The sequence below is a fragment of the Lonchura striata genome, chromosome 2 (assembly GCF_050655825.1).
Source record: "Lonchura striata isolate lonStrDom1 chromosome 2, ASM5065582v1, whole genome shotgun sequence".
NCBI classification, from domain to species: domain Eukaryota; kingdom Metazoa; phylum Chordata; class Aves; order Passeriformes; family Estrildidae; genus Lonchura; species Lonchura striata.
The window spans coordinates 33,048,089-33,060,552 of record NC_140704.1 but is presented as its reverse complement, the minus strand read 5'-3'; the positions used below and the strand labels follow the sequence as shown (position 1 = coordinate 33,060,552).

The window sequence follows — 12,464 nt, the reverse complement described above, 5'->3', positions numbered from 1 at the left end:
TCTGATGTGAATGGGTATGAATATATTCAGCAAATATATCTGTGTTCTAAAGTAGAAAGAATAATTTATTACCCATACAACACAAAAAATTAAGCCGTGCTCAGCCATGTCTCAGCATTAGCTCTGTTACCTTCCAAGAGGGTTCTTAAAAAAGAGAATTCTAACTTTAGGGTGTCTTATGAAAACATGTTTTATAGGATGAGTACTATGAAGATGAGCTGGAGTTTGTATTTATTATATTCTGTGCAAAGTTTGTTACCAAGATAGTTGAGAAAAAAATCACAGATGTGAACTCCCAGGGTTATTCCCCTGTTTTTCTTATAGAAATTTTGTACCCTGAGACTCCAGACTCTATTGTCTCTGTGCAACAGGTACTGGACCTGGCTTGCCTGATTTGGAAAGCAGCTTATGAATTAGCAAACATGTTTTCAGGATGGAGCATTTTAGTGATTCTTCAGGTCTGGCTGAGGTTGGGAGCGATGGGGCTTCCAGTGCCAATGACATCCACTTTGCCAAAGTTGTTCAGTATGTTGCCACAGCTGGGGCCAAGCTACAATGTGAAAGAGAATATTGTTGATGTTAATGCAAGATGTTAATGAAACACTCTTGATATTAATGAAAGAAAAGGAAGATGAAGGGGCAAAGCTGATGAAAGAGGAGAGAATAGAAACTCATTCAGAAACTTCAGAACCTTGTTGATTTGTGTCACCTGGGGAGCCAAGACATACAGACACACTGTGGCAGGCATGTACCAGCACAGTGATGTGCTCTGAATAAACTTAGTTCCCATTGGGACACAGGAATGATTGCAAGGTCCCACTGAAGCCTGCCTTGTCTGGTGGTCTGCCTCTGAGCATGGCCAAGAGCCACGTGTGAGGACAGGGCAGACACAGCATGGTCCTTTGGAGAGCTCTGCCAGTCTGCATAGACCCCTGTCTGCAGACAAGATAAAACTTTTGTTTTCCCTTGTAGCTGCTTTTTCTAGACTGTTAGTTTGTGGAAATGGCATATACCACACTGTGTCTGATCAGAGTTCTCTTCTTAAGCGGAGACACTGGTGACTTTGTTTAGCTTTGCTGTAAGTGGTTGAAATAACAAACCCAGCGAAGCCACAAACCCACTTCATGTGCCAGAGCCCTGTGGTAACATGACTGCAGAGCTTTAAAAATGCAACACAGAAAATGGAAAGCTTCTGCCACATAGAGAGCATTCTCTTAAGCCATTGACTGCTTTGGATTGAGTTAGAGATACATTTCATGCATAAAAGGGAGAACTAGATTGCTATAGAGGATGCCTACATTTTCCATGGATGGAATTTATACTGTATCTAATAGCTGTGAAATGAAACCCTTTTGCAAACCACCCTGTCCAAACACTGAAGGGCTTTTTTTTTTTTTTTTTTTTTTTTTTACCAAAGGACAGAGCATCTGCAGAAGCTGTCAAGAATTGATATACTTTTGCCTCAAGTCAAAGAGTAATGTATTGACTCTCAATGTGATTAGGATGGACTTTTGCCCAGAACAGGAAAATTGGTTCTGAATGAAAATTGCTTTTCAGAAGTAGCTCTTTCTTAATGATACTATTATTATTTTATTTTAATGTAATTAGGGTTATGTTCTTAGATCATAATTGTCATTGTTATACTTCCCTTAAGTCAGCATAGCATTACATTTAGTAGTCTTAGTAATGAAGCAAAAGGGCTGTGAATTTCACCCGCCATGGATAGAGCCTTCTGTTTCTACATAATTTGGTTGTGTTTAGAAGAGAAATTGTCCTTGAGGTGCCTCAGAAAGGTAGTGTCTTGATCATAATAATTACCTGAGACTGAAAAACCATCTGGTTGAAATCAGGTCTTTTTACATGCTTTATGTACTGTCTTTAAAACATAGTATTCCTTAACTCCCCTGAAAAATTAGAACAACTGACCTACTTAAGAATTTTTCTAGTCATATTATTTAACAAATTGTTTTTTAATAGCTGCATTGGGCAATTTGAGTTGAGCCTGTGGTGACCATTTTCCTGCAGCATTGGGATGTTGGATAATGAATCTCTCTGTTCCAAGGACCTTGGGAGCTGGGGAAGTGTTCACTAGACAGGCCCAGAGGGTACACTCCTAGGTGTATTTTAATGTCTTGAAGGCGAGCAGCATAGCAGGATGCTGTGGAAAAGCTAACCTTCCTGTCTTGAGAAATAAGGATGCCATAAGTGATAAAAGAAACCCCCCTCTGTGTTCCCTCTCTCTCTCTAGTAATATAGTAATGCTGCAAGAAACAGCCTAGCCTTCAATTTAGTTTGTCACTCATGCATTTTTTACCCATGACATCACCCTGAAGTGATTAGGAAATTATATCCAGGATGTGAACTCAAGCAGAAGCTTATGGACTTTTCACTGTGTCACAAGGAACAAGAAATGAGGTGGCTCCTGTGGTTTTTCAACAGGTCTCCCAGTGGGTATTTGTGTCCCATGCTCCACTCGGGCTAATCATCTTTCAAGTCACTCCACATCAGATCAAGTGGAAAGGAGACCCCAGCCAGTGTGTGAGGGTCAGTCTGGCTGGGGAAGCAAGCAAAGGGATAACATGTTTGAGTGACAAAATCAGTGAGCAAAGATCAGTGATGAGCTGACCTGCAGTAAAATCAACTTTGCAACCTGCAGTAAAATATGCCCATTAACTTTGTCCCAAAGTAAAAGAAAATCAAAAGCCATTTTGATTTCTCCAGAGGAAGAAGATACAGAAAAAAATCTGAATTCTCACACTTTTCTGCTGTGATAACATCTGTACCTCCTACAATGTGTTTAGAGATAGTGTGACTCTGTCAGCAGCAGATGATGTCAGCTGCTTTGAGAAATGCCTGGTCAAGTTTCTATCATAACTCACTGCCTTGTAAATATGTTTAGTTTCTGTTTTAGCAGGGACTGTCTTCTAGCAGAAATACAGAGATTTGTGCATTTATCCTTCATAGAAATCATAATGCTTCTGGAGCTTACAGACAAGCATTACAAATACCTCCCTCCAAGCCTCACTCTCAGTGAAGTTCATTGTCATCTGGCAGCAGAAGACATCAATCACTACTCAGAAGCACAGGCTAATGTTTCTAAGCCAGGCAGGGCTTGTATCTGCTTCCCAAATAGCTTACCCTATCAGTTCTTTTTATTGAGATTGATTCCCCATATTTTGCTAGTTTGAGGATATAGTCCATTTATATTTATCCTGTACTGTAAAGCTAATAATCGACATTGTTACTGTAGTTATTTTATGAGCCAATTTCTTTGTACCCAAGGGTGTTTTTATTACTCCCCTTTTGGCCTTTCCTTCAGAGCAGTGAAAGCATACAGTGAAGAGGGAAGAAGTGTTGTACAGACTTAGTAACAAAATTAGTTGGTTGATTATCATAATTTCTTTGTATCACACTCCTGTTTTCTGTTTCTCAAGTTCTGCCTAGAAAACTAACCATCCCTGCAAGTCAGAGGCAGCTTCAGTTTAATTTCACATTCTCCATAACCCCTGTGTGAAATAAAGAATAGCTAAGATACTGTGTCCCACTGATATTTGGTAACAGGGACATTGAAAAGAATATTATGAGGGTGCAAGGTTGGCCTCTGCAGCCACTCTCATCCTGCTAAGAAAATTTCCTATGGTACAAATATTTCCCCGAGAAAAGTTACTTCTGGTGGAGTTGAGCAAATATGGCAATGGAGAACTGGATGGGGACAGACTAGAAGAAACTCTATTTCTTACTTTCTGCATTCAATTTAGCATCCCTTTATGTACACAAAATATGATATCTGAAGTGTTGAGTTAATAATAAGCTATCAGAGAAGCTAATGGCTTTTCTGTCAGTCTGAATCTTGCACAGATACATATGAGCATTTGTACCTTCAACTTGTTATGGAAGATGACATATTTACAGAAGGAAATTTTCATCCAGAAAATTAGGAACCGAACATGAGGCAAAATGGCATAACGTTGGTGTCTCATTTCATTTTTGACAGTGAGTCTGTAGGCTGATGACATCCATATTGCTAGGATTACTCTGAAGTTGTCTTTAAACACATGATCCAGTGGAGACTGACAAATACCTTCATTATTGCCAATTAGTGCAGAATAGTATGAAAGATGAGCCAATTGCCTGGGCCTGGGGGCTCCACAAACAAGTGAATTGATGGTGTCAGTCAGAAGAAATTCCAGATTTCAGAGCCAGGAGGGGCCACTAGATCACAGAGTCTGACTTCTTGAATAACACAGCCATTACTTTTACTCTGTTACTTGTATCTTCATAATATCTCCCTTCTCACAGATGGATGATTAGGCAAGATAATGGGAAAACAAAGGGAAGCAGATCTGTCTCCAAAGATACAAAACAGCTACAGCGTTGGTACCCTGACACAGGAGAACAATGACATTTGCTGATGCCCTTCTATCAACCTCACAGCCTGGTGGAGCAGCCCAGATGGTAAGTCTGTCTAGGTCTCTTTAATTCTCAAACAACACTGTCAGTTTGAGGTGAAAATATCCCCTCTGAATAGTATTGAAACCTTGTCAGTGTGGAAGTGTTGATATCTCTGTCAGAGTTGGCATTTTGGAGGCAGCATCCTCTGGGTGTAAAATTTGCCCTAGCCTGGGGACAGGACCTCAGAGAAAGTTCTCTCTGTAGCCTCTGCTAACTTAATGCAACTGTGTATGTACTTGAACAGATTCTTACTGCTATTTCTATAAGAAAACATTATTTCTTGAGAATAATGTTTTTATAGATCCTTATATTGTGTAGTATTTAAGACAAGCAGTAATTGCCACAGATGTCTTGCACAGAACATGTCTTGGTCTCTTGAACCCGTGTGGGTATCTGAGGGGTAGGCAAAGCAATGTCTCAGGGGTGGAGCTGGGAAACCAACCCTCAGCTACATGTTGGGTTCTTAGGGGCTAATCCAAAGTCTGCTGTTCAGCCAAAAGATGAGGCAGACAAGGAGGGAGCCTCATAGCTTTCTGGGGACATTTTGAGTCTACACAGATCAAAGAGGAGCTGCAGGACTTTTGGATCCAACCTTATGTCCACTAGATGAGCTTGATGAGATTGGGCATTTTCTTTTTCATCTCATGATGATCTATTCTGGGAAATTTTGACTCTCTTTCTCTTTCCAGTAAATGATTGTCTTTGATGAGATTTCATCTGGAGTCACTCACCCCTTAGATAAAGACACAAAATCCAACTAAATTAAATTTTAAACATAACCATTTCTTTCCTTAACACATTTGTATTTATCAGTTTATATATTTTCTCAACTAATATTTCCTAGATAAAAATCTAAAACTAGCTTTAATGAGAGCTACAGGGCACTTCTTAATGTGCCAGAAATAAGCATTTTCCTTCTTTCTGGAAAAATATTTTTTTTCCTAATGTGATTTTAAATTATTGAATTTCTTCAGTGGCTTAAATTACTCTGCAATAGACAGTGCATAATATAAATTCTCACCTAAAAGGAGGCTTTCTATTCTCATTCTTATAATCTAAATTATCTTTTTTTTTCTCTCTCTCTCTCTCTTTTTTTCCTTTTTCTTTTCAAATATATCAGTAAGAAGAAAGAAATGTCTTAGAGTATCTGAGTCAGACTGTCCTGATGGTAGATGCCTTTATAAAAGACAACACTTCTCACCTGTAGTTCAGGCACAAGCTATAAATCCAAGGTGGTGGAATTACATACTTTCCAGGGGAATCACATTCTTTCTATTAGTATCCTGCTATAAAATCAGTAAGTTTTTCCCCGTAGGTTTTGTTGTGCCTTGGTGTGTGATACAACCAGCTGACCAGAGGACTTTGTGAGCTCGGCTAATTTGTTGAAACACAGACACCCGGGGCCATTTGAAATGCCCTGAGCAAAGTGGGATGTGCCCACAGAGCTGGCAGGTACACACAGGACCTGAGGGAGAGCTGTGACCTTCTTGAGGATAGGTTTGATACCCCAAGGTGTCTTAAATGAAAAAAGTTCCCCCATTGATGCAATGTACTGAAGCTTGCATAAAACCTACAGCCATCCCTGTCCCCTCTCTGGACACTCGGCCGCAGTCCCACAAGGCTACAGAACGCCTTGGAAACGAAGATCATAGCAGCAGAGTTCATCAGCTCCAGCTCACGATGGCGTTTCGAACATCTGGACCCGTAACTGCAAGTGACTAGTGACAAGGAGACAACGGCTAAGCATAATATCAACATTTGGTTAACCGTGTTTGCAAAAGCAAGCAGCCCCCTTCACCCCTTGCCCTCGCTGCTGGAGCAGGAACTCCCCGGCGGAGGCAGCAGCCTGCGTGGAGTGGGGAAATGCCTCCCCACGGGGGATGGGGCGCAGCGTCCCCTGCCCGGCTCCCCGGGGCAGCCGGGGGTCAGCGCGGCCCCCCGGGCTGCCCCGGCCCGGGCGGCTGCGGACACGGCTCGGGAGGCGCCGGGGTCTGCGAGCTCCCCTTCCTGCCCGGACAGTCCCTGCTCGTGTTTCACTGACCGCTGCTGACGGGCACCAAGTGCCCGCGCTGTTTCTGACGGGGATTTATTTTCTCTCCGTGTAGCTGCATGCAGGAAATGTGATGCTTGGATGGAGCTATCCGTGCTATGCTCTCCGAAAGCCGCCAACCCATTTTTAGGGATTAGGGATCATGTCGTTCTTGTAGGAATATATATTTTTTTAATGTCTTCCCAGGAGAAATTTGGTATCCTCTCACTTGTCCTACGCAGGGGAATTTCGCTAAATTTCATTCTAGCCTATCCATGGCCGTGGCAAGAGCAGCCGTCTCAAAAGATGGTGATGCAGGGTAGTGTTGATTTCTCAGTCTGCTAGAGGCTGAACCTTCAAAATCCAGTGCCAGAAGAGATATCCCTGCCTTGGCATCAACTAATCAGGCAGGAGAGGATGCAACCACTACAGGAGGGGATGCTGTGCAGCAATTTAACTGCTACACGTGATGATGGAGCATGCTTGCTCATGCTCTATATGCTGCTTTCTTTTGGATAGAGCACATTTGTCTGTGTATGTGTTTATACAGGTGTACATTTGCTGGATAAATTAGGGGATATGAAGAGAAGATGAACTAGCATATAACAGGAATAACAGGAAAGTATTAAAACTTGCTAATATTGTCCTTAACTTTCTTCAGTTACAGTTTACACTTTCACCTTTCCTAGTCAGCCAAATTTCTGTGGTAATTAATGTACTGGAAAAAACATTTGGGTTTGATGTAGCGCTGTGAATTTAGCCTTAATGCATAGTCTTGGCTTATCTAACTACTTGTCTGGGGTCTTGTGAATCTCTGTAGCAGATTGATGCCTCTTCAAAGCCATCTGGAAGAAGATCTACCCACTCTTTTTTCCCCCTGCTCTTTTAATTGGGACTGCTGGCTAGCCCTGTGTGTCAGAGCAGTACAAAGGCTGGGAAAACAGAGAGGTCTTACACTAAGCCATCCGAAAGGGCAGCAGGAGACGTCATCCATTTTGTGTATAGATATGTTTAGATAGATGTGGTAAGCCATGAGAAGTGGGTGCCTTGACAGGTTACTTTTCAAAGGCTGCTGATTTGCAATGACCTCTGACTGCTCCGAAAACAGCTGAATTCTGCAGACTCTGGTAATCTGAGATAGAAACTGTTTTGAAGTCGGCTGGGTGTAAAGAGTCTACTGCTGCCCTGGGTCTCTCAATACCACAAGGAAAAGTAGAGCAGGGGAAAAAAAAGGATTCTATAGCTGGAAACTCCCTTGTCTGATTTTGTGTGGGACAGCTTGCTCTGTTTGCAGAACACCTAGATGAAAATCGTCCACTTTTATACCCAGAAGTTGTCAGACAGTTCCCCCAAAGGCAGACATTGACTCTGAAATGTATGTAAAAATACCTTGTTCCTCACTACATGATGCTTCTCTGTTCTGTGGGAGCCTCATATAAATATATTTCAAATGCACAGCATGTTATATACCATTTTGTAGTCTCAGTTATATAAAATATAGACTGTATAGGCAAAGGTAGGAAAACCATTCTTTTCTCTCACACTATGTTATGGATTAAAATTATCAAGTTAGCATAATTCTTCCCAACCTCTGCTGGGGGTCTGATACCTTTCTATCAGACAAGTAGAAGTTTGAAGTTCCATGTTTTAGGATGTTAAAGTATCCAAGTATCTATGCTAATTTTCTTATGGTATCTCTAATTAATCTGATTTAATAAAAGCCTCACATGTATTTTTAATCTTGAAGAATATGGTTCCTAGATCTGCTGCAGTATTTTTTGATGCTGAATCATTAATGACAGGAGACACCATTGTGGTTTTTAGTGAGTGAGCTTTACTCAGCACTTACAATGACTTTTGTGAGGCTGGCTGATTTTCTTCTTCATTTCTAAACTTTACTTTTTCAAAAAAATTTCAAACCAAAACAAAACAAAGGAAACAAACAAAACAAAAAAAAACAGAAAATTCAAATGTCCTTTTAAGCTCCAGAAATCAGAAAGCAAATGAAAGAAATGGATAATTATTTATAGGGCAGTTTTTATGATTTTAAAATTCATCTCATAAGTTTAATTTTCATAATAGTGCATTCTGCTTGATTTGGATTGGCACTCCCTCTGTATATTAATTTCATATGTTAATAGTTTTACAGAAATGTGCTAAGTGTCTAAAAATACCAGAGAAGATTGCTAATAAAACAACATAAATAGGTCTGAGATGATTAAAGCCCCCATTTGCAAGCAGGAAAATTTCATCTCTGCAATTGTCTCTAGTGTAAAAGGTCTCCCTCCAGTCCCAACACTTTCTGTTCACATGCAGATCCCAAACTGGAATAAGTCAGCACAATCCCATTCACCTTTTCAGCTATTCTGAACTGTGATTCTGGCATATATAATCCACATTTTAAAATATAAATATGTATTTTCTTCTGCCATAAGAGTAATTAGTAGCCATGTTTCCACAATACTTTGATCTTGACTTAAGACAACTGAATTGAATCTAAAATCCTGATTAACATATTGTTAATATTTTGCTCTCTTATTAGTATAGAAATTATATCCGTATAAGATTTTAAACTTAATGGAAAGCTATGTTTAGAAAAAAAATCACATGGGAAATTTTGTTTGGTTTATATGTGTTCACAGTTATTAATTTAGGGTGAAATACTTTTTTCAATGCTTTTTTTTTTTTTAATACAGATCAAATTTTAGCATTCTGTAAATTTATTGAGAATTTTTAGTTCAAAGATAGGAGTGGATTTACAGTTGAACTGCCAAAATTCTTTATACAAATATGTACATAAATACGCAGGCTGTATCCCAGAAAAAAAATAAAGCAGCTTTATTCATCCTGTTTTTTGCACTAAAATTTAATTTTATAATTGTTAAAAAACAAAATAAATTAATTACTGACCTTTTAAGGGTGATTTCTAAGCATATGGGGATCATCTACATTTTGAAAGCAGTTGTTTTTATGACCTGAAGAGCATAAATGAAACACTGGGATTTGAGCTGCTTTCTGTAGAAAAAAAAAAAAAGAAAAAGGAAAAAAAAAAAACCCTGCTCCTTCTGCCTTATAAAATAATTTTTTCTTGCAGTGATTTATAATATTATAAAAGTATCATCAACGTGTAATGGTCACATTCTCCAGTGCATAACAAACATACATGCTTGTTCCTGCCGACTGAATGAACGTGTGCCTCCAGAACCATGATGTTCCACAGAAAGAAACATATGGAGATAGGCAGGACTTGTTAATTTGTTCTCAAAAGGATACAGATAAAAGCAGATGCTAAGGGGCAATAAATTACAAATTTTTTTGTACATTTTCTTCTGTAGTTTTTTTTCAGTTTTTTTGGTTTTTTTTTTTTTTTTTTTTTTTGACCCTCGTAGTTGACACAGAATTTCCTTTGGCATTATTTATTGCCAGCCATGTTGCTAGGCTGTCTGGGAGGGCAAAATGGAAAACTTTGTGAAGTGTACTTGGAGAGTGCTCTTTTAAAGCAGATGATTTGTGAGTAAGTCTTGGAGAGTTGGGAGTGTATTTTAGATATGTTAGCTGTCTTGTAGTGGGCTTTTACACAGTGAATGAAAGACTCTGGAAAATGTTGCTTTTATAGGGAATGTTTATTAAGATGTGTTTGAGTTTCTCACCAGTATGTAAGCTATACTCTTCTCAGCATAAAGTTAGAACTTCCATTTCTCCACTTGAAGGCTGCATAAATGGAGAGTTATACTTTGAAAAATTAATGTTAGTTTTGCGTTTCCCTTTTCTAGGATTTTAATTATCAGAGAGCAACAACACCACTCTTCAGAAAACTAGATTTTTATGAAGTGTCTCAAGCCACACAGCAAAATGTTGGACGCATCAGAAACCATTAGTCACTTCTGAAAATTTTAGGGCTTGAGTGACTGGCCTGGCATATCCTCCACCTTTTTAGAAAGGTTTTAATGGGAAATTTGCTTAATCTGGGTCTTGTATAAAAAAACAGCAACCAAATATGCTCAAAATGCCTAAAATATTTTCAGAACTCCTAAAATCAAATAGTCAGATCATGAGCATACCTATAGATCTAGAGTGTTCATGTATTAAATAGATTTCTGTACGGACTTTTTTGCATATAGGGACACATGGAGGACGAGCAGCTACCAGATCTGTGGTACCCCATGGGTGAGGGTAAGGAGTCAGCTGGGAAGCGCTGGGGGAGGGATGCCTGTGAGGTGGGGTATCACACTGCTGCCCAAACCATGCACTTCTCCTCCCCCTCCTTCTCCTCCTACCACCCGGGGGGCAGCTACAGAGAGGGTGACATGGGAAATCTGGGGCAGGGGACAGCAGGAAGACTGGAGGCAGGGACTATGCTCAGAAGCTCTCTCCCCAGCAGTGAGCAGAAATGCTGCTGGGAGACTGAGCTGCCAGGTGGGCTGTGGCATGTGGGAGATGGCTCCTGCTGGCTCAGCAACTGTGTTTTACACCTTATATGCACAGAGATTTGTCTACTACACTGGAGAGAATATGTTTTAGAATCAGACCTGTTTAGGAAAGATCCAAAGCAGCTCTACCACACAATAAAGATTTGCTGCAAAGCCCACTGTTTCCTTCATATGCTCCCACACATTCCCATGAGGTGCTTCCTGCTGCCACCCACTCTGTCAGACCTCAGTGGGACCTGTCACAACAGGCTTGTGGGCCATGGCACCATCAGCCGTGGTGTGAACAGGGAGTGTTTATGGTTCCCACTTGCCTACCTAGTTGGAGTTTTGAAGTTGAATTTTTATTACATTTTTCTCTTGTCTTGTGTAATAAATGCTGCTTGAACTATGTGAGTTTTTGTCCTAGGATTTATTAACTTCACAAGCATTATTCTTTCCTAAACAAAAGTCACTTCTAAATACATGATCAAGCATCCTTCCACATATGTATCCACATGTGTTCCTGCACACACTATAACAAGTAATTCCCCAGAGGGCAGCCCAAACCAGGTCAGTAGTAGTTTTGCTACTGTCCTCAGTATCAGATGTTTTAGCTGTCAAGGCAGTGCTCTGGTTTTGTCAGCAGCCAGGACACAGATTGAACATGTCCTCACAATACAGTCAGTACAGTCCAACCCAACATGTCCATGCTATTTGTACAGGTGAGAAAGCAATGGGGAGGCTTTACACATGGCTGGGGAGGGAGAATGTTTTTATCTCTTTGAGCTCTATTTTCAAAGTTGTACGCGAAAAAAGCATGTGCAATGAAATATAGTCAATCCAATAGAACATCCAACTGAGCATTCAGAAGAATTGTGTTGAATGGCTGCTGGGTGCACAATATGTTGCAATGTCATTTGATTATCTTAAAATTTTACAGACCTCCAGCAGTAACCTATTCCAGGCTCCTGCTCAAAGCATCCAAATTAACTGAATATCATACCAATGATGTGAAAAAATTGTGGATCCATACTTACTTCAGACTTGTATATTTGGCCCAAGAATAATCTTGACTAGCATTCAGAAATTACTCTTTTATGGGAATATTTCTAACTTTGTTTCTTTTTTATTAACAAAGTGTGGATTACACCAGTAAGAGTTGGAGCCAGCTGATCCCATGAGAGATGGTGACACCAGAGAGTGTCCTACCCACATGATTTGCCAGGGAGCAAACCTGAACAGGACAGGGATGGCTCAGTCTGAGTTGCTTTGACTGGCTTTATTTTCAGTGGGGAAAGAGAGGCACTTCCAAAGGGCAAATATCATATGTCAAAAATGGGCACCTATGAGAGATGAGTTGTTTCTCTGCCCCTCTGGTGGCTCTAGAAGCCATTTAAATAAGGAGTTCAGAGGTGACACTATCCTTCACATGGCTAAAGTTCAGGCTATGAATTGTGCCCTACTGTGTTCAAAAAAATGTTGAAGAAATGTGTGCCTTTCTCAGTGCTGCTGGATGGAGAATGAGATAGTGGATTTCTGAGCAATTCTCCCAGAAATGTGCAAAGCTGCAAAAA

The 12,464-nt window shown here is 40.2% G+C and overlaps 1 protein-coding gene across 1 annotated transcript in view; it reads left to right on the top strand.

The window, feature by feature from the left end:
- Window positions 1-4,041: 4,041 nt before the first annotated feature.
- The window catches only part of NPVF (neuropeptide VF precursor), a 134,545-nt gene continuing 126,122 nt past the window's right edge, over window positions 4,042-12,464 (top strand). Inside the window, exon 1 of the mRNA XM_021538222.3 lies at window positions 4,042-4,455. The gene's annotated coding sequence lies outside the window, so the exon portion shown is untranslated. The remainder of the gene's footprint in view (window positions 4,456-12,464) is intronic.